Consider the following 21,163-nt stretch of genomic DNA (forward strand, 5'->3'; position numbering starts at 1 on the left):
AAAAAAAAAAAATGCTCCAAGAGTTGCACAGGAACTCTTAGAGTTCTAACTTGATTTTGTGTTAAGGAGGTCACAGGTTCAATTTACACCAAGAAAAAAAAAAACAAAAAAACAAAACCCTGACAAACAGGAATATGGTTCCTGGTTAAGGTAGTGAAATTTAAGGATTAAAAATAAGTCATCTGGGGCGCCTGGGTGGCACAGGAGTTAAGCGTCTGCCTTCGGTTCAGGGCGTGATCCCGGCGTTATGGGATCGAGGCCCACATCAGGCTCCTCCGCTATGAGCCTGCTTCTTTCTCTCCCACTCCCCCTGCTTGTGTTCCCTCTCTCGCTGGCTGTCTCTATCTCTATCTAATAAATAAATGAAACCTTTAAAAAAATAATAAAAATAAAAATAAGTCATCTATGCGGCTCCTAGCTGGCTGAGTCAGTAGAACATGCAATCCTTAATTTCAGGGTCTTGAGTTCAAGTCCCACATTGGGAGTACCGACTACATAAAAAAAAAATAAATAAAATCTTAAAAAAGAGGGGGGGCACTTGGGTGGCTCATTTGGTTAAGCATCCAACTCTTGGTTTCCACTCAGGTGATGATCTCGGGGCTGTGGGATTGAGTCCCGCATGGGGTTCCGTGCTTGGCAGGCAGTCTGCTTGAGATTCGCTCTCCCTCTCTCTGCCCCTCCCCCTGCTTGTGCACACACTGTCTAAAATAAATAACTCTTCAAAAAAGAAATCTTAAAAAAGTCATATACCCTAGACTTATACAATGTTATATACCAATTTTACCTCATTCTAAAAAGTCATATAAAAATACAGACAAAAATTAGTTTATCTATAAAGGGCGTAGGAGCTTTGGTCTCCTTCCTGGCAACATTAGACAACAGCAGGTACAAAACTTACAGAATATTGATGGGCAATCTTTGTCCAGCCTAATTGTTGATCATGTTTGAAGGCAATAAAAAAATGTTCTCAAATATGCAAAGTCAAAAAATATATCTGCTACACAGACTGTCCTCAAAAATTTACTGCATAGGGGCGTCTGGGTGGCTCAGTCGTTAAGCATCTGCCTTCGGCTCAGGGCGTGATCCCGGCATTATGGGATCGAGCCCCACGTCAGGCTCCTCCGCTGGGAGCCTGCTTCTTCCTTTCCCACTCCCCCTGCTTGTGTTCCCTCTCTCACTGGCTGTCTCTCTCTGTCGAATGACTAAATAAAATCTTTAAAAAAAAAAATGTACTGCATATATACCCAGCCAATCAACTAATGAAAAAATAAAACACAATTTTTATTTGGAATTTGTGATTTTTTCTTTTGTAATTCCTTCAACTTTATTCTTTTTTCCAAAGTTTTTTGTTTGTTTGTTTTGGGCTGTTTCTGTTTTTTTTTTTGTTTTGTTTTGTTTTTTTTTTTGCTCTTATAAGTTCTTTACATTTCCACATAAATTTTAGAATCAGGAACAGGAAAAAATCTGATTATCAATGACCCAGAAGATGCAACCTGGGAATAAAAGGCTGAGTGGCAAATTGAAAGGAAGCAAATGCTGGGGCTATCCTCTTAGTCAACTCTTGTGTCTGGGGCACAATGTCCTGGCTCCCTGGCTCAGCCTTCAGGGCAGAGAATGGAACGGAGAGTTGGCCTACAAAAGGAACTGTAAGTTACGTGACTTTTTTTTTTTTTAAGTAGGCGCCGTGCCCAACATGGGGCTTGAACTCAAGACCCTGAGATGAAGAGCCATGTGGTCTACCGACTGAGCCAGCCAGGTGTCCCAAGGAATTTCTGATATTAAAGGACTAATAGTTAATACTTAAACTTTTAAGGCTAAATAAGCATAGTAATTATGGCTACAAAGCTCTATTTAAATATGCCACAATTCATGAATAAGCCCACAATAACATGAACTGAAATGTGAACATACACCCATGCACACACACAAAACTAAGAAGTTAGATAGGAGGGGGCGCCTGGGTGGCACAGCGGTTGAGCGTCTGCCTTTGGCTCAGGGCGTGATCCCGGCGTCCTGGGATCGAGCCCCGCATCGGGCTCCTCCGCTGGGAGCCTGCTTCTTCCTCTCCCACTCCCCCTGCTTGTGTTCCCTCTCTCGCTGGCTGTCTCTATCGCTGTCGAATAAATAAATAAAATCCTAAAAAAAAAAAAAAAAAGAAGGTAGGAGGATGGGAAGAAATAAAAGTATGATAATTTCCTCACATTTAGTAGAGTGACTCAATTCCATTCTTGGTGAACCTACATACATATATATAGATATAGATATAGATATAGATATATGATCATTATTTATTTATTTAAAGATTTTATTTATTTATTTGACAGAGATAGAGACAGCCAGCGAGAGAGGGAACACAGGCAGGGGGAGTGGGAGAGGGAGAAGAAGGCTCAAAGCGGAGCAGCCCGATGTGGGGCTCGATCCCATAACGCCGGGATCACGCCCTGAACCGAAGGCAGACGCTTTAACCGCTGTGCCACCAGGCGCCCCATATGATCATTATTTAAAGACACAAAAAAGTAACCACTAGTAACAGCAGAGAGTCTACTATACCAGAATATACTTAATATACCAGAGCCGGAGAGAAATACCACAATACATGGAGAAATGTCTGGAAGAACATGTTAACATGCTCTGTCTGGATATTGGATTGAGGGTAAATTCCATCTTCTTTAAGTTTCGCCAGAGTGTGTTCCTCACCTCATGGCCTTCGGACTTGCTGCTCCACTGTCTGCAACGCTCTTAGCCTATCTCCACATGGCTAACTCCTCCACTTGCCTGTCTCCTTCTTGCTACTTAGATACACGGCTCACGTGTAATTAATTCACTTCCTCAGAAAGACCTTCCTTGCGATCAAGGAGCAGTGCCACCCTCACCAACCACTATTATTTTACCTTATTACCCTGTGACGTGCTTTCACAGCACATTAGCAGTATCAAAATTCAAAGTTATCTTTAAAAAATTTTTTAAAGATTTTACTTATTTATATGAGAGAGAGTGAGAGAGCACAAGCAGAGGAAGCAGCAGAGGGAGAGGGAGAAGCAGGCTCCCCGCTGAGCAAGGAGCTCCCCGTGGGGCTTGATCCAAGGACCCTGGGATCATGACCTAATCCGAAGGCAGATGCTTAACTGACTGAGCCACCCAGGTGCCCCTCCTTTTTTTTTTTTTTTTTTTTTTTTTTTTAATCTTGCTAATCTCCCACACTAGCATGGAAGATCTGTGAGCGGAGAAGCTTGCCTGTTTTGTTTCACTGCTGTCTTTATCTCTCCCCTAGGACCTTGAAGCACACCTTGGCACATAATATTAATTGAAAAGTGAATATGCATGGGTCAATTTTGTAATCAGAACAAAGAAAAAGCTGTTTTTGTTTGAGAAAAGAAGAGCGAAGAGAATAAGTTGGTTGAAAAAGTGAAAGATGAGACCCGAAATTATTTTATGCACACTTAATGGGCAAAAAAAATTTTAGGGGCGCCTGGGTGGCTCAGTTGGCTAGGCGTCTGCCTTTGGCTCAGGCCATGATTCCAGGGTGCTGGGATCGAGTCCCATATTGGGCTTTGTGCTCAGCGGAGAGCCTGCTTCTCCCTATCCTCTCCACTCCTGCTCTCTCTCTCTCTCTCCCAAATAAATAAAATCTTTAAAAAAATTATTTAAAAAATTTAAATGTGAGAACCAGAGAGTGGGGAGGGAGGAAAAAATTTAAAAATAAAAAAATAAACAAAAATGTGAGAATGCGAACTGCTGAAGATGATATTGATCACTGGGAACCCTTATACATTGCTGATGGGGTACAAACTGATTCAACTACTTTGGGAAACAATTTGACATTCTCTTATAAAGTTTATCGTTTGTGTATCCTATGACCCATCAATTTCACTCCTAGAGAAACTCCTCCATCTGTGCACCAGGAGACATATATATAATGCTTACAGCAACACTGTTTGTAAAGGCAAAAAAGACTGGAATCCCAAATGTCCATCAAAAGGAAAATGGATAAATTCTGGCACATCACACAATGGAATACTATACAACAGTGGAAATGAATGCACTGCAGCTACACAAAACAACACGGATGAATCTTAGTATGACGTATCATCCCACGATTCCAATCTTACGAAGCTTAGAGACAAACAGAACCATACAATACACTGTTTAGATATAAGTGGATGTATAATAAAACTCTAAAAAAGTAAAAGCAATTATACTTCGACTTAAAGAAAGCAAAAGTACAATAAACACGTTCACATATTCTTTTGTATGTGTCAGACATTATGCTAAAAAAAGGAAAGAAAAATAAGAAAAAATTGGACCTCACATTGGAGTTGATCATATCTACTTTTCAACTATAAATACTGCACCACTAGGAATTTTGGTTAGAAACAATAAGTTCTTGGGGCTCCTGGGCGGCTCGGTTGAGCATGTGCCTTTGGCTCACGGCATGATCCCAGGGTCCTGGGATCGAGTCCCACATCAGGCTCCTTGCTCAGCAGGGAGCCTGCTTCTCCCTCTCCCCCTGCTTATGCTCTCTCTCTGTCAAATAAATAAATATATAATCTTAAAAAAACAAATTATTTTTAAAATAATATATCAGTTCTAAAAATAAAAAGTTTTAAAAGTTACATTAGGCTTCTGACTTAAAGACAACCATATTTTACTCACGACTGTATTCCCTATATCTGGCATAGCAGGTCTTCAATTAATATATATTGTTCAATGGATGATAGGTGATACGTATCTGAAGCACTGTTAAGAAAAACCGCTATTTTTATTAAGCTAGGAACTGTTTTAAACACTTCACAGGAAGCACCTCACTTAATCTTCCCAAGAATCTTATGAGGTTAAGTTCCATTATTATCCCAAGTTCTATGAGAATACAAAGAGAGCCCCTACCTCGCCCTGGGGAGTCCCAAGATTAGAAAAACATCCTGGAGAGGAGCAAACTGAAACAAACTTACAGAAACACAATTTTCAATACAAAGTAAATTTCTTAAGTTAGAAGCATCACCTTTTTTTCTTTCACATGTAGATGCACTCTGCCAGCAATAAATTAAGGCAATGTACTGGTTAGGTTCATGTAAATTTAAAACATTGTACCTGGTACTCTTTACAAATTTTTTAATGTAATTTTTAAAAGATTTTATTTATTTATTTTTCAGAGAGAGAGAGAGCACACAAGCAGGGGGAGCGGCAGGCAGAGGGAGAAGCAGACTCTGCTCAGCAGGGAGCCCAATGTGGGACTCAATTCCAGGACCCTGGGATCATGACCTGAGCCAAAGGCAGATGCTTAGACTGAGCCACCCAGGCGCCCCTCTTTACAAATCCTAACTTCAAGAAAACATGTAAAAAGTACGGCGCTAATTGAGTTGGAGAGAAGAAAGGAGACCACTAGGTGCCATTTGGTTGCACATAAAGCTGATTAATGAAAGGGCTGAAGGCATGTAAAACATCATACGTTGGCAAAGTAACAGTTCATTTTCAGGAAGGTAGGAAATTCTTGATAAAATTCTAATGCACAACATTTAAGGAAAACTTTTAAGATAAAATGGGGATTTATTATGTCTCTGTGAGGATTAAATAGTTTAGAAATTTACATCACAAATTCCTAGTATAAAGATGAAAAATGTCATATTACCATGGGACCCCACCTACCTTCACTTCTAAAAAGAATATCAAGTAACCAAGACCAAAAAGTGAGAAACATGGGCACCTGGGTGGCTCAGCTGGTTAAGCGTCTGCCTTCGGCTCAGGTCATGGTCCTGCTCAGGGAGAAGCCTGCTTCTCCCTCTGCTTCTCCCTCTGCTTATGCTCACTCTCCCTCTCGCTCTCTCTCTTGCTCCCACTTTCTCTCAAATAAATAAAATCTTTCTTTTAAAAAAGTGAGAAACATATATATCTGCGTTTACAAGTTAGGAAAAAAAGTCATATTATTTTTAAGCAAGCTTGGCGCCCAAGGTGGGGCTTGAATTAAGGACCCCAAGATCAAGATTTGCACGCTCTACCAACTGAGCCAGCCAGGTGCCCTTTGTTATTAAATAAACAGTAGCCTAAAATGTTACAGTTTAAAGAACTAAGTCTCTGCTGCTAATTTGGGTTACAGGTTCTAATCCACTTTATCCTACACCTGCCCCAGCAGTTCATCTCTCTGCATCTCTGTAAAATGAGCTTAGACTGAATGCTCAAAGTGCCACTGAGTTGCCGGCTTCTTCCACTGGATTCTGTGCTCCATGGGAACATGTGGTGTTTTTCTTAGTAATAAAATATTGCGAAGATATTTAGTGTATCTGCATACCCACCACCCAGCTTTAGCATCTTGCTGTCATTTGCTAGGCATCTTCAAGCATACATGCCGGATACAGTTGAAGCCCTGTGTTTATCCATCCTACCCTACAAGAGGGTAAATTTGGTATTTATCATTCCCATGCAAGTCTTCATACTTTTGTTACACATATATGTATGTATAAATACTACCACGTTGCATGTTTTCCAACATTTAAATGTCATAATCGTGTACATACCTTTACTTAACCCTTTATTGCACAATGTTATTTGACATTTATCCATAGGGAGACATATAATGCCTGGTTCATTTTAACTGCTGTATTTTTCTGCATTTATCTATATATATTTAAATTATACACTTCTCTATTGATGAACATTTTGGTTATTTCCAACTTTTCAATTGCAAATAATGCCACGATAAAGTTTTGTGCATCTCCCCGTACAGAAGGTCTAGGAATATGCACATCTCCAGCTTCGCTGCATTTTGCCAAATTGCTCTCCAAAGTGATTGAACTAGTTTTCTGCATGTGGCACCAGCTGCTAGGAGGTCCAAAATATTAATTTTCCTCCTCTTCCTTTAACAACAGGTCCCCCCAATGGTAGATGGGTGTGTAGCCAACTAGAATAGATACCATTTCTCATTGTTTCTTATAACTATCTGTGGCCATGTACCTAAGTTCTGGCCAATGGTACATGACAAGAATTGGACAACTTCCAGATCATACCTTAAAAAGATGATATGGCCCCTCCCCTTCTTACTGGTTGCTATGCTGATACGATGACTGCAGTAGCTGCGGTAGCTATCCTGAACCAGAGAATGAAGGTGCCTATTGAACTTGACAAATCAACAAATTAAAAGAAACGCGTTCACAAACTCTGTATCAGCCCCATGCCTGGACTATTACAGGAGAGAAAGACTTCCACTTTACTAAACCGTATTATACTTGGGTTTCTGTACAACAGCCAGAATGTGTATCCAACAAAAACACACTCCCATTGGCAGTACATAAGAGTATATTTTGTTTCACATCTTTGCCAACATTATCATGAAATTTTTGCCAAACTGATAGGCCTTTGAAATGCTATTTCACTGTTGTTTTAACTTGCATTTTCCTGACTACTAGGAGTCCACTTTTGTATTTATTGGCCATTCTACAGTATCTGTCACTTGACAGGAGGCGGAGAACATAATTCTCAGTTCTGAATATGGAGGCACCTCTCAGAAAGCATCTGGAATTTGCAGACAAATTTCTCTAACACTACATAATGGATTTTTCTTATAAGAAGTGCACAAAAGTCAAAAGGAAAAAGAAAGATTCCATAGACTGATGCTGTCTTCGAAAAACTGTGAGGGGCGCCTGGGTGGCTCAGTTGTTAAGCGTCTGCCTTCAGCTCAGGGCGTGATCCCAGGGTCCTGGGATCGGGCCCTGCGTCAGGCTCCCTGCTCCAATGGGAACCTGCTTCTTCCTCTCCCACTCCCCTTGCTTGTGTTCCCTCTCTCGCTGGCTCACTCTCTCTCTCTGTCAAATAAATAAAATCTTAAAAAAAAAAAAAAAAAGAAAAGAAAAACTGTGAGAACTAAAGGATGTAATAAAAGTAGGCAGAGAGGGGTGCCTGGGTGGCACAGCGGTTAAGCGTCTGCCTTCGGCTCAGGGCGTGATCCTGGCGTTCTGGGATCGAGCCCCACATCAGACTCCTCCGCTATGAGCCTGCTTCTCCCTCTCCCACTCCCCCTGCTTGTGTTCCCTCTCTCGCTGGCTGTCTCTATCCTGTCAAATAAATAAATAAAATCTTAAAAAAAAAAAAAAAGTAGGCAGAGAGATGGGCCACCTGAGTGGCTCAGTCAATTAGGCACCCTGAGCTATCAGCTCAGGTCTTGATCTCAGGGTTGTGAGTTCAAGCCCCACGTTGGGCTCTATGCTGGGCATGGAGTCTACTTAAAAAATTATAAACATTTTTTCATGTGTCTGTTAGCCATTTGTATGTCTTCATTGGAAAAGGGAAGAATGAAGGGGGGTATACAGAAGGGGGAATGAACCACGAGAGACTATGGACCCTGGGAAACAAACTGAGGGCTTCAGAGGGGAAGAGAGTGGGGGATTGGAATAGGCCGGTGATGGGTATTAAGGAGGGCACATATTGCATGGAGCACTGGGTGTTATATGCAAACAATGAATCATGGAACACTACATCAAAAACTAAGGATGGGGCGCCTGGGTGGCTCAGTTGTTAAGCATCTGCCTTCGGCTCAGGGCATGATCCCAGCATTCTGGGATCGAGCCCCACATCGGGCTCCTCCGCTGGGAGCCTGCTTCTTCCTCTCCCACTCCCCCTGCTTGTGTTCCCTCTCTCGCTGGCTGTCTCTCTCTCTGTCAAATAAATAAATAAAATCTTAAAAAAAAAAAAAACAACTAAGGATATACTGTATGGTGACTAACATAATAAAAAATTTTTAAAAAATAAATAAAATAAAAATAAAAATAGGGAGAGAGAGAGACTGACTAGACTGACTCCAGAAAAAACAAAAAGCTTTATTGCAGGGGCACCTGGGTGGCTCAGTCGGTTAAGCATCTGACTCTTGATTTTGGCTCAGGTCACGATCTCAGGTCATGATCTCATGAGATCAGCACTGCACTGGGCTCTGTGCTCAGCAGGGAGTGGGCTTGAGATTCTCTCTCTCCCTCTTCCTCTGCCCTCCTCCCACACATGTGCACACCCTCTTTCTCGAAAATAAATCTTTTTTTTTTAAAGGGTTCACTAGAAAAGAAATGCAATCACATTACATTATTGGCCTTTTAAGTAATATTTATAATCATAAGAAATCTTTATCAACTTCCAATTTTATTTTTATTTTTATTTATTTATTTATTTATTTTAAAAGATTTTATTTATTTATTCAACAGGATGGAGACAGCCAGCGAGAGAGGGAACACAAGCAGGGGGAGTGGGAGAGGAAGAAGCAGGCTCATAGCAGAGGAGCCTGATGTGGGGCTCGATCCCATAACGCCGGGATCACGCCCTGAGCTGAAGGCAGACGCTTAAGCGCTGTGCCACCCAGGCGCCCCTCAATTTCCAATTTTAAAACCAATCTATAGACGAAATACTTTGTTTACAGAGCAAAATGCAAATGTCCCAACCATGACACTGCAAAAAGTATAAATGTCCAAAATACGAAGTGAAAGGTGGAAAAAGAACAGAAGAGTAAAGGATGATGATATCTTTAAGTTATCAGGTGAGGGGCTGAGGTACTGTCTTCAACTGATGGAACAGGAATAAAAGATGTAAATTATAGAGGTAACAGCAGAACAAAAAAGGTGATACAATTACATAAAGAGGGAAGCTTTGGTAGAGAAGGAACAGATGAGCTAAAACCTCACCTAAGACAGTGGAAATCAATAGATGTTAACAAGTCAATAATGTAAGGATGTTATTCAAATACACTAAGGTGAAGTCAAAAGAAATACTGTTAAAAAATAATTCTTCCTTGGGGCTGTGACTGAGGGTGGGGCAGAGAACTATTGCTTTTTATTTGATCCACATTCGATTTTTAGAAGTGATATGCGATACATTAAACAAAACTTTTTTTTTAAAAAAAAAAAGACAGTAGGAACTTTGTACAAATTTCCAGGGACCAGGCAAAAGATTACGTGCTCTTAGTAACTATGAACTTCTAGAGTTAAATTACTTTGTCTCACCACTGTTTGCTGATTGAGAAAGAGGACTAAGGCATGCTTTGTCAATACCTTGTTATCAGAGCTCTTTGATTTGAGGATGACATCATACAGGTGAATCCACTCAATACAACAAACTAAATAGTGTCATGTGCAAAGGTACTGTGAACCACAAGTAGAATGACCCCTTTCAAACACAAAAGTAATAAACTCAGGCATCTATTATGACTATTTCCAAGATACGCTCTCTCCCACCCAAACACGTTCATTGTTCTGAAGTTTGGCTTTTGTGATCTCAGTACTCTTGGTGTACAGCATTGCCCCCAAAATCCTACTAACTGAAATGATGCTAAACACTAAACACCTGTATTTATTCCCACTTACAACCTGCAGCTGGACCATAGTGGCCAATTACTAGCTCAACCGCACCAGTCTCGACCCCTCTGACATCATGCTCCATCATGCTGACGGATCATTTGGCCCTTGTCCATTATCAGATCATTCTCTCTGGGACTGAGTTTCCTGCTATTGATAGCTGCTAAATTCCCACAAACATCAGCTTCTTGGCAAGAAGTCCCACACTGGTAACCCATAGGAAAACTGGCTTGTGTGTTTCATTTTAATTTTTAAACAAAACCATCTTTTTGCCAAATTAGAAAAGGTTTCTAAATTCCCTAGAAAAATGAAATCTGTCAACCCTGACTAAACATTACACTTGGCATAAGCCTTGTTTAGAACTCTCCAATTGGCTTGACTCATTTCTATCACCTATCTGGTTCTTGCAGGTATTTTATTTTTTAGATTTTATTTATTTGTCAGAGAGTGAGAGCACAAGCAGGGGAAGCAGCAAGCAGAGGGAGAAGCAGGTTCCCCGCTGAGCAGAAAGCCCGATGTGGGACTCGATCCCAGGACCCCAGGACCATGACCTGAGCTGAAAGGAGACACTTAACCCACTAAGCCACCTGGGCGCCTCTCTTGTAGGTATTGTAGCTTGTAATCCCTAGCCTAGCCCTCCTCTATTCTAACCTAGAGCTAATCTTTCACCATGTAGGAAATAGGAATTTTTGTTCTGGCAGATATCACACAGGAAAAGTTATGTCTCAAAAATCCTAAATACACATATCCTTCTAAATAAACCTTCCTGCAAAAGCACAAATTAAATCGTTTTTCAGAACAGCTATATCCAAGAGAACTTTGCTGTTAAATAGGGTTATAATTTAGCCAATCAATAAGTACCTTCTAAAGATCCTGCTTAAAAGAACAGCATGATGGAGTCAGATTTAAATTGCACAATGTTCAAATAAAGGCATGTGCCCATCTAGACCTCTAGTCCGCCTCAATGAAATTAACCCACTCCTGGGAAGTTAGTTGGATTCGGCAATTGTTAAGTACCTCTCTTTAAGTACCATGCTGCCGCATGCCAGGTTTGAGAGATGCAATGAACGAGACATACTCCCGCCTTCAAGGGGGTTGTAGTCCAGCACACACAGACAGGAGACATTAAGGGTTAAATGGCTGGAGCAATGAAAGCACATATGAAGGTCGTGAAGACGGCTCAGGGGTTGTAACGGGAAATAGCCTCTAAACTAAAATTTGGTAAGTGAGGAAGCAGAAGTTACCAAAGAGGTAAGGGGAGGAGATACGGGGAGAAAAAAGCTTCAGCTGAGGACCACGGGGCGCGCGCGCGGGGGGGGGGGGGGGGGGGGGAATAGCAATAAATGACGCTAGGAAGACAAGCAGGGGTCAGATTATGAAAGGTTTTGAAACATGAGTGTCATTCATTACTCCTACCCCTAATGTCACTTCCCATCATTCATGTTCTATCCTGAGGGAAAAGAGGAACCATTAAAATGAGAAACAGGAAAAGAAGCTGAAGAAACACCAAAAGGAATAATCTAGAGACTACCAAGAAGGTAAGAGTCACTCTGTGAAAAAGAGTTATCAAGGAAATCAGAAGACAGGCCACAAACTGGAAGAAAATAGTTGCAAACCCCACATCTGATTCAGGAGTATGTGTATCAAAAATACACAAAGAACTCTTACAGCTCAACAAGCAACCCAATTTAAAAATGGACCAAAGACCTCAACACACACCCTACCACGTAAGATATAAGCACATGAAAAGATGCTCCACGTTGTATGCTATCAGGGAGGTGCAGATTAAAATGAGATACCACTATTAGAATGGCCGAGATCGGGGACACCACCAAATGCAGGCAAGGAAGTGGAGCAATGGAAACGCTCACACATTGTCAGCGAGAGTGAAAAATGGCATAGCTACTGTGGAAGACAGTTTGGTAGTTTCTTACAAAACTGAACAGATTTTTACTATTCAACTCAGCAGTTAGATTGTGCTCCCTGGCATTTACCCAAAGACGTTGAAAATTTATGTCCAAAGAACTGCACATGGATGTTTATAGGAGCTTTACTCGTAATTGCCAAAACCTGGAAGCAACCAAGATGTCCTTCAGCAGGTGATGGATAAACTGTGGTACTTCCAACAGCACTAAAAAGAAATGAGCTATCAAGTCATGAAAAGATATGGAGGAAAATTAAACGCTTATGCCAATTTGAAAGGCTTTATACTGTATGACTCCAAATATATGACATTCTGGGAAAGCAAAACTATGGAGACAATAAAAAGATCAAAGTAAGTGCTGGTGAGGACGAGGAGAAAAGGGAACCCTCGTGCACTGCTGGTGGAAATATAAGTTGGTGCAGCCACTACGGAAAACAGTATGGTTTCTCAAAAAACTAAAAATAGAAATACCATACAGTCCAGTAATTCCACTTCTGGGTACTTACCCAGAGAAAAATAAAACACTAATGTGAAAAGCTATACACACCCCTATGTTTACTGCATTATTTACAGTAGCCAAATTATGGAAACAACCTAAGTGTCCATCGATAGGTGAACGGATGGTGTTCATATATACACTATTACTGAGTCATAATAAAAAAAGAATGAAACCTGGTGGATGAACTTAGAGGGTATTATGCTAAGTGAAATAAGTCAGACAGGAAAAGACAAATACCGTATGATTCCACTTATATGTGAAATCTAAAAAACAAAAACAGAAATAGACTTTGTGTAAGAGTACAAGCTGGTGGTTGCCAGAGAAGTGGGAGGGGGGATGGACAAAATAGCTGAAGGGATTTAGAAGATGTAAACTTCCAGTTACAAAATAAATAAGCCATGGGGATGAAAAGTACAGCACAAGCAATATAGCCAATAACATTGTAATAACTGTCTGGTGACAGACAACCACACTTACCTTGGTGAGCATACATGTTTGTAACTGTCAAGTCACTATGAAACTAATACATGGCAACGAACTGTCCCTCAGTGAGGAAAAAAGAAAAAGACAGCAAAAAGAAAAAAATATGACCCGTGGTTGCCAGGCATGGGAGTGGAGATGAATATGCAGATCATGGAGGATTTGGCGGATGATGAAAACACACTATAAGGTGTATGCCATCTTACTTTCATCCAAACCCATAGAATGCACTACACAAAGAGCAAACCCAAAGGTTAACTGTGGACTTTGCATGATTGTATCAGCATAGGTTCATCCTTGGCAAAAATCATACTGTTCTGGTAAACAGTGGTAATAAAGGGAGAGGCTATGCATGTGTGGGGGCAGAGGACATATGATAAATCCCTGTGCCTTCCTTTCAATTTCGGTGTAAACCTGCAACTACTCTAAAAATAATCTAAAAAAATAAAACAGGAGGTGGTGTTCCAGAACATAGAAGGGATCAGCCATAAAAAAATGGATACCTAGTCCAAAGCAATACAAAAAGTGTAGGTATAGGTTTCTGCAGGTTATTTCATAGATTTGGTACCTAAAAAGTTACTACAGGCCGTGGCTTCTACTATTTTCACGAATTAGGGAGCAAAGTCATCAGACAAGTGCAGTACAGGGTGATGTTGGGAGCAAAGACTTGAAGAGATCTGGGAAAGGTGTCTATAACCTTACACAGAACTGCTTTGCAGCACCATGAACCCAGCAAACAGTGAAGTGTGTGCTTATACACTACCTACACCTACAGTGTGATTACACGCTTAGACACAGAATTGCAAGGTTATGTGACTGTCCTCAGCAGCACACTATATAACCGTTATTCAAAGAGAAAAAATATTAACCATTTACTCAAAAAATTTATTGAGCACCTACTACGTAATATACTAAAGACTTCAATGAAGGGGAACTTCAGATGTCAATGGGTCAAAGGCAGAAGGACAAATATGTCTTGAGGACAAATGGAACAAACGTATTTATAAATGGCTCCTTTCATTTTGGATAATGAGCAGGTCACGGATTCTCTCAAACTCCAGGTACAAATGATCTGGAAGAATGAATAGCACACTCACTTCAGACAACTATTAGAAACTGTACCTTTGTGGAGAACGAAGTTTCAGAAAAGTTCTATGCAGAAATTAGAGGGGAGTTCAATCATATGCATAACAATGAGGTTATTGAGGGAGAGAAGTAATGTTTTACCATTGGGGAAAATGGCGGAAAAATTGAGGTTATTTACAGGAAGGTGACCAAGGAAAATGCAGGTGTGAGGTATAGAGGATTTCTAAAAACATTTTAAGCTAGCCTTGGTGAACAGAGGAACCTGTGTTTTTTGTTGTTTTAAAGCTCTACGCCCAACATGGGGCTTAAACTCACGACCTTGAGATCCAGAGTTGCATGCTCAACCATCTGAGCCAGCCAGGTGCCTGGAGAAATTCTCTTAACTTGACCAACTCAGTAGTCAGAACCAGTTATAGTTCCTATAGATCCTGCGACCCCACACAACCAGGACAATAGTAATGAGTCAATGGTGGCAGCTTCCGGTAATGCAGTAGTCGTCTCCGGGCACTTCTGAAGAGACGTGAAGTCCAAAACCACAGCTCTAGTCAGTGTTGGTTATTTCATCTCTACACCTAAGGTGGGGCTTAAACTCACAACCCCAAGATCAAGAGTTGCCACCCTAACATTTCAGCCCAACGCCCCTCCCTACTCAGTGGTTTTTTTTTTTTTTTAAGATTTTATTTATTTATTCAACAGAGATAGAGACAGACAGCGAGAGAGGGAACACAGGCAGGGGGAGTGGGAGAGGAAGAAGCAGGCTCCCAGCGGAGAAGCCTGATGTGGGGCTTGATCCCATAACGCCGGGATCACGCCCTGAGCCAAAGGCAGACGCTTAACCGCTGTGCCACCCAGGCGCCCCTCAGTGTTGTTTTTTAATACTAAAAATCACAACCACTCCAATTCCTAAAGGAAATGTATATCCCGAATGTGGTATTCAAGAACCTTTATGTTAGCGTCAAATTACTGTATCCCCTTCTCTCCAACTTTCATTCACTTAACTCCCTGTACTGCTAGATGTTCCAGTCTTTCTCCTAACACTATTTTCAATTTGTCTAAATCCTAACAATCCTTGAAGACCTCGTTCAAATACCACCTTTTCCCTCACACAATGCAGGTGTAATTACCTTTCTCCAAACGTTAACTCCCATTGCAGGCATTTCCACTCTTACGTTAGCATCTATCCTTCTCAGACTCTAAGAAAGGCTAAGTTTTGGTTTGGTTTTTACCTCTCAATGTCTTACTAGATCCTCAATAAACATTTCCTAAAGGAAAATCTTGCAGATCAGGTGTGCGTCAAACCATGAGTAAAAAAAAAAAAAAAAAAAAAATTTAAATTCCAAACCTTTTTTGCCTTTTTCGGTGCTTCTTTCATTAAGAAGGTTGGCATCACCTAACTTCTCCAATGATCATCCAGAGTAACTCCTAACACCAGTTCCTTGAGTTCTGTTTTGAGCCAGGGCGTCTTCTTGCCAACTAGTCCCTAAACTGCCCATAAAACCCACCTCCACCCAACAGTTCCCTTCAAAAAATGGAACTAAGTATTACTCACCAGCTCAGTCTTTGAATGACTTCCACTGTAGTAAAACTAAAATCACAGTCCAGTGTGATTTGCTCCATCTAACCTGTCCAATCTCCTTTTATTACACACATAATCCTTCCCATCCAATCATACTACATTTTTCTGTTCTTCCAAAAAAAAAAAAAGGCTATGCTCTCCCATTTCTGCACCTAACTATCCCTTCTGTCTGGCATATGGTTATCCAGCAAGACTTTTTGCATGGGCTGGCTTCTTAAATCTTCAGCTCCTAGGTCCCTTTTTCAGATGCATTTTCTATCTATCTATACATAGGACAGCATCCAAGCATATAGTAGGCATTCATATGCATTTCCCAAATAAAATTTTTTACTAACTGCCTGCCCCCACCCCACCCCTGTAATCTCCACTGGTGTGACAAGGCTAAGTTGCTTTACATACAGTAACTTTTTCTCACAATCCTAGGAAATTCATAATTACATTAACTTAGAGAAATAAATTAAGGTCATAAAACTAGTAAATAAATGGACAAGGATTTGACTGCAGGATGTAAGTTTATGCTTAACCTAAACCATTATGCTGCATCTGGTTCATTCTATCTATTCAACCTCAACACTTGACCACACACCCCATATATCCAGTCTAAACATCCTCATTTACTGCTTTCTCCCAAGAGACATTTCCATTTTTAATCAAAGTAACTGCCTGTCTTTTCCACACCAAAAACTGATCAGGACAGCTGATGCTTATTACTTCAATCATTCTCAATATAAATTGTTCTGGATACATTTAATAAAATGGGCTCAGACAAGTATCATAAATAATAAATGATTTTATTCATCTTTGTAAATAACAGGCGCTCAAATATTAATGGTTAACCATAAACAGGGGACAAAGAGGCTTACTTTTAATAATGCAGAAGCAAAAATCCTTCAACTTTTAGATGAAAACTGCTTCAGCTATGAAAATAAAACACCATTTCTCAAATGGTAGTTTTAGCTTTCTTGAAGTCTAGCAAACACCCCCAGACTACCTCAAAGAGAAACAAAAAAACTTAGTGCCTTTTGGCGTGTTAGTCTCAGTGTATGGCTATACACTAAGGAACAGCTCTTCCCCCAAACCCTAAGAACCGACTAAAATTCAACACTGGTAAACAGCGTAATTGTGGTCATCCACTTCATTTTTCTTTTGCATTAGCTTCCCGTGATACATTATTGTGCAAGAAAACTTTATTTAATTGGGGGGGGGGAGGGAGAGAGGGTAAATCTTAAGCAGGCTCCATGCCTAGTGTGGAGCCAGATGCCGGGCTTGTTCTCACAACCCTGAGATCATGACCTGAACAGAAATAAAGAGTCAGACACTTAACCAATTGAGCCACCCAGATGCCCTGCAAGAAATTTACGCTACTAGCCAAATTTTTTTGTTTAGCTAGATCATTTAACCATACAAAGGGACTAGTCCTTTATTCTCCCTTGCCTGTTCATTCAGATGTAACTTGCTTTTCCATTCCCCTCCCTGCCAGTACAATTATAGCGTGAAGCCTGTAAACTGAACTGAGTTTCCTACAACCCTTTGGGATCTTGAACTGCTTCACAAAATAATGCTATCCTAGTTAGGAAGGAAATGGACATACTACTCAGAAATAAATCACCTTCCCTGGTGTAGCAATTAAATGTCTTCACTTGAAGTTCCATTTACTCTTATTATTAAATACAACATCCCAGGAAGAACAGTGGAGATTCCAAATTTCATCACCTTTTCTCTTAATTTAAAAAGCACTGCTTCTGTGAAAATCAAAAACCAGCTTCACAACATTTTACTATTAAACAATGATTCCTACAATATTCCAGAAAGAGCACAAGGTTGGTTCCCCCCAGCCCCCCATTTCTGGTCAGCTGTCTACTGTCAGTTTTAACTGGAGCTGAAAAACAGAAGGCTTTAAAAAAGCTAAAAAGTTATCACTGGGTTTTAAATAATTCTTCTTGAAGGTATTTTTTTTATCAGCCACTTATTTCTACCCTGAAAAAGGCTTGAAATACAATGTGTTTAAAGCACCATACAAAATTAAAAGAAAACAGACCAGACAAAGGAGTTAAGGTTCATTTCAATTTAATCATTGTGCACACAAATTTGTAAAAATGCTAGACACACATACATTAAGTCCCAAAGGAGATTCAAGAATTCTTGTTCATGTCTAAACGTTATTTTAAACTATGGCAATTTGGCTACTTACTCTCACCACTATTACATGCATTTAGAGTTACATACTTACCACATTTTCAATGTCTGCTTATCCTTGCTAGGAAAGGACAGAGTTCCTTAGAAATTTACTTCACTTTAAATCTTAAAGACATAAATTGAGGGTCCATACTTTGTTTAGTGCTTATCTAGAAGAATACATCACCATTATCACATACTCAACGTATCAATTTTCAGATTTTAGAAGACTATCATTTCCATACTGAAAAGCATTAGGAGCAGCTTCCTGTTCACTGTTGGCTTACAAACCTCACAGCAAGACATACAATGTGAAAACATCCTTAGCTTATATTGACATCAGCTAGGATGTGGCTAAAGACTAGGGAGAAAAAAAACCCCATGTGTCACTCTGAAGGAAAGTACTAAACAAGGCATAAAGTAATTAGAAATATACCCAGAGGCTAATTTCCACTGGTATACACAGTCCCAGAAACCAGTATTTCTAACCCAAGTTTTCCATGCAAGGTTAAAAGATTTAAAGATATCTTGAAATTTTCAAGCCTCATTCATAGAGAATCCTGTAAGCACTAGTCTGCAGGAGCATTTCAGGCAAGTCCTTCTTCAAGCCTACCCTCAGCTTTAATTGCTCACGAATCACTGCAACAGCAGCTTCATGGAGAAGAGACAAATTCTGATATTTAAATTTTACACCTGTGCAGTGCAGGGACCAAAAGCATTAAGACAAAACTTTTGGTTGTCAGCTAAAAACAAAATCTTAAGCTAAAAACATTTTTCTAAAGCATTAGTTTTGAGTAAAAACATTTTTTTCCATCTTACCAAAAGAAAAAAATTGCGTGTTAAAGGTTTTTCGGTTACAGTCTAAGTGGAAGTCAGAAAAGTGATCCTGGATTATTAGGGAAATGTCAGGAGGTGAAATAATCAACTTTTAAAATACACTTCCAATTCAAGCATCTAAAGAGTGTAAAAATTCAAATTGCTCACTTCTTTGATCAGTAACCCATTTCAGTTAAACTTAAAGGAAAAACTGTGACATAGAAGTATAAAATAATACTCACCAGAAAGGCAGCTTTATAGAGATGGTTTTAAGGAAAACCATTTCCACTGTATCTACGCCATTTCTTATATAGATTAAACTGTGAAAGGCAATGAAACTTAAGCCCTTAGGCGATTTTATATTAAAAAAACAAGTGGATAGCTTATAAAATATATTTTATTATCAGTTGATTTATCGAGATTTTTAATTAAGTACATGACTTTCATATAAAATAACATTAAGATGGTCTGTTTTCAGTGGCTAATTACCATCCCCATGTAACAGAATACAAGATCAGCTAGTTTTATGGACTGTCTCAAATTAGACATCACCACACTTAGGGTGTAGAGGAGGTAGCCATGCATCCTAGTCAATGCTACAGAATGGAAGGATGGTTCAGGCTTGTACAAACCAAACTGTAAGGTTTATTCTTCTCCTTGGTATTTAAAATGTTTATCAACATAAGAGCGTAATATTTAAAGGTTAAAGGAAGGATCTCAGAGATGGTTGAAGACAACAATGAATTCTGGTAGAACCAGACAGTAATAAAAACCTTCACAGATCTTTTACAAGCCATTATACCCTCACTGCCCCTCAAAAGGAATACACAAGGATCTGTCTAGGTTTCTTGATGCACGTCAGTTTTCATTTGAATATTAAAAAGTCAGTTTTGTTATTCTTAATTCAAGGTAAAATGAGCCCACAGTGGTAGTGCACCAACAGAATAGGTTATAGTTTACAAAAAAGATGAACAAAATTAGTACTTATTTACAGCAAGAGTTACTAAAAGCATTTAACAAAAAAGCAGTATGAAAACATTTTCTAGCTTATGATTGCACACCATGTATCATTGCTAGAGGTGAGGAAACTTGACTTTCTTGGGATGATTCATACTGTAAAAAGTTAAAAGGTAAAATATGAGTACCACCATGGGAGAGGCTTAAGTAAAAGAGCCTGGACCCAAAGCCCTGCACTGTTACCAGATAACCAACATGTGCATATAGCCAATTGCAACTTTTAACTGTCTTTTCCTTTTATGCACAACATATCTACTTATGGCCAACCACGACCAGATAATAAAGGAGCAATATTACACCTTTCTCACAACTGAGGTTAGCAAACCTAGCTACTTTGGCCCAAGTACTGAGTGTTTAAAAAAGTGTCCAATGGATCTATTATTAGTTATACTCACATTTAAGTAACTGCACAGCTTTCTTCCTTGTGTGGGTTATATGGTATGTTTGAAAAAAATAGGAACAGCAGGTACTTACAGATTAAACTAACCTGTACTGGCAGGGCTGTGGGATTTTTCTTCTCTACCAGTAAGTAGCAAATGCTGAAATTCTGCTAGTTAACAAAAACACAAATTGTATTAAACTGAGGAGTTCAATCCATAGTTTAAAAAGTCAATGTGCATTAAATTTCCTCAGAACCTGACATTAACACATTTTAAACGTTTTCCCTAAGGCTTACAAAAGTTATCTTACATTGGCTCTTAAATTTAAAGTGACCTTATGAGAATGACTCAAAAACACTATCTCTTGGACACACTTCACTTTTAATAAACTATGTATTCCAGAATGTATATTATGTGGAAATTTTGGTTCCTCTAAAAAAGAGGGGGCATGTATGAGGGGGGAAAAATCTCAACATGGTAATTTCTAAATTTAAGTGTGTGCAGACGTACTCCTCAGAGGAAAGCAACTTTTAATAGCTTAAAATTCAATTTTCAAAACATTTTATTTCATTTTATTAGAGATTTAAAACATGGACTGAAAAATAAATGTTTCTCCTGGAAATACACTAATAAACTAGTAACTAAAAGGGAGGCTTTGCTCAATAAATACATGCCCCATACTGTTCTAACTCAAACCTACAGAAACTTCGATAACTTCCCTTGGCTCACGTGGATGGTTAAGCAGCCTTGTTTCGTTAGTAGAGAAAGGAAATGATGCTGCAAATTTTATTTTCATTTGATTGCTCAAGTATTTATGAACAAAATGTAAAGAGGAAGCTACATTATAATAAATGATTGGTGAAAGCTTAATCACAAATGCAAACCAGAAGC

The 21,163-nt window shown here is 39.6% G+C and overlaps 1 long non-coding RNA gene across 1 annotated transcript in view; it reads right to left on the minus strand.

Annotated features, from left to right (window-relative positions):
* Positions 1–17,934: 17,934 nt before the first annotated feature.
* Positions 17,935–21,163, minus strand: part of LOC103667261 — a 6,324-nt gene continuing 3,095 nt past the window's right edge. The window contains exons 1-2 of the long non-coding RNA XR_569722.2: positions 20,380–21,163; positions 17,935–19,988 (exon numbers count right to left, since the gene is read on the minus strand). The exon at positions 20,380–21,163 is cut by the window's right edge and continues 3,095 nt beyond it. This is a non-coding gene — a long non-coding RNA (uncharacterized LOC103667261). The remainder of the gene's footprint in view (positions 19,989–20,379) is intronic.

This window comes from Ursus maritimus, unplaced genomic scaffold (assembly GCF_017311325.1).
Source record: "Ursus maritimus isolate PB19 unplaced genomic scaffold, ASM1731132v1 scaffold_24, whole genome shotgun sequence".
Lineage (NCBI taxonomy): Eukaryota > Metazoa > Chordata > Mammalia > Carnivora > Ursidae > Ursus > Ursus maritimus.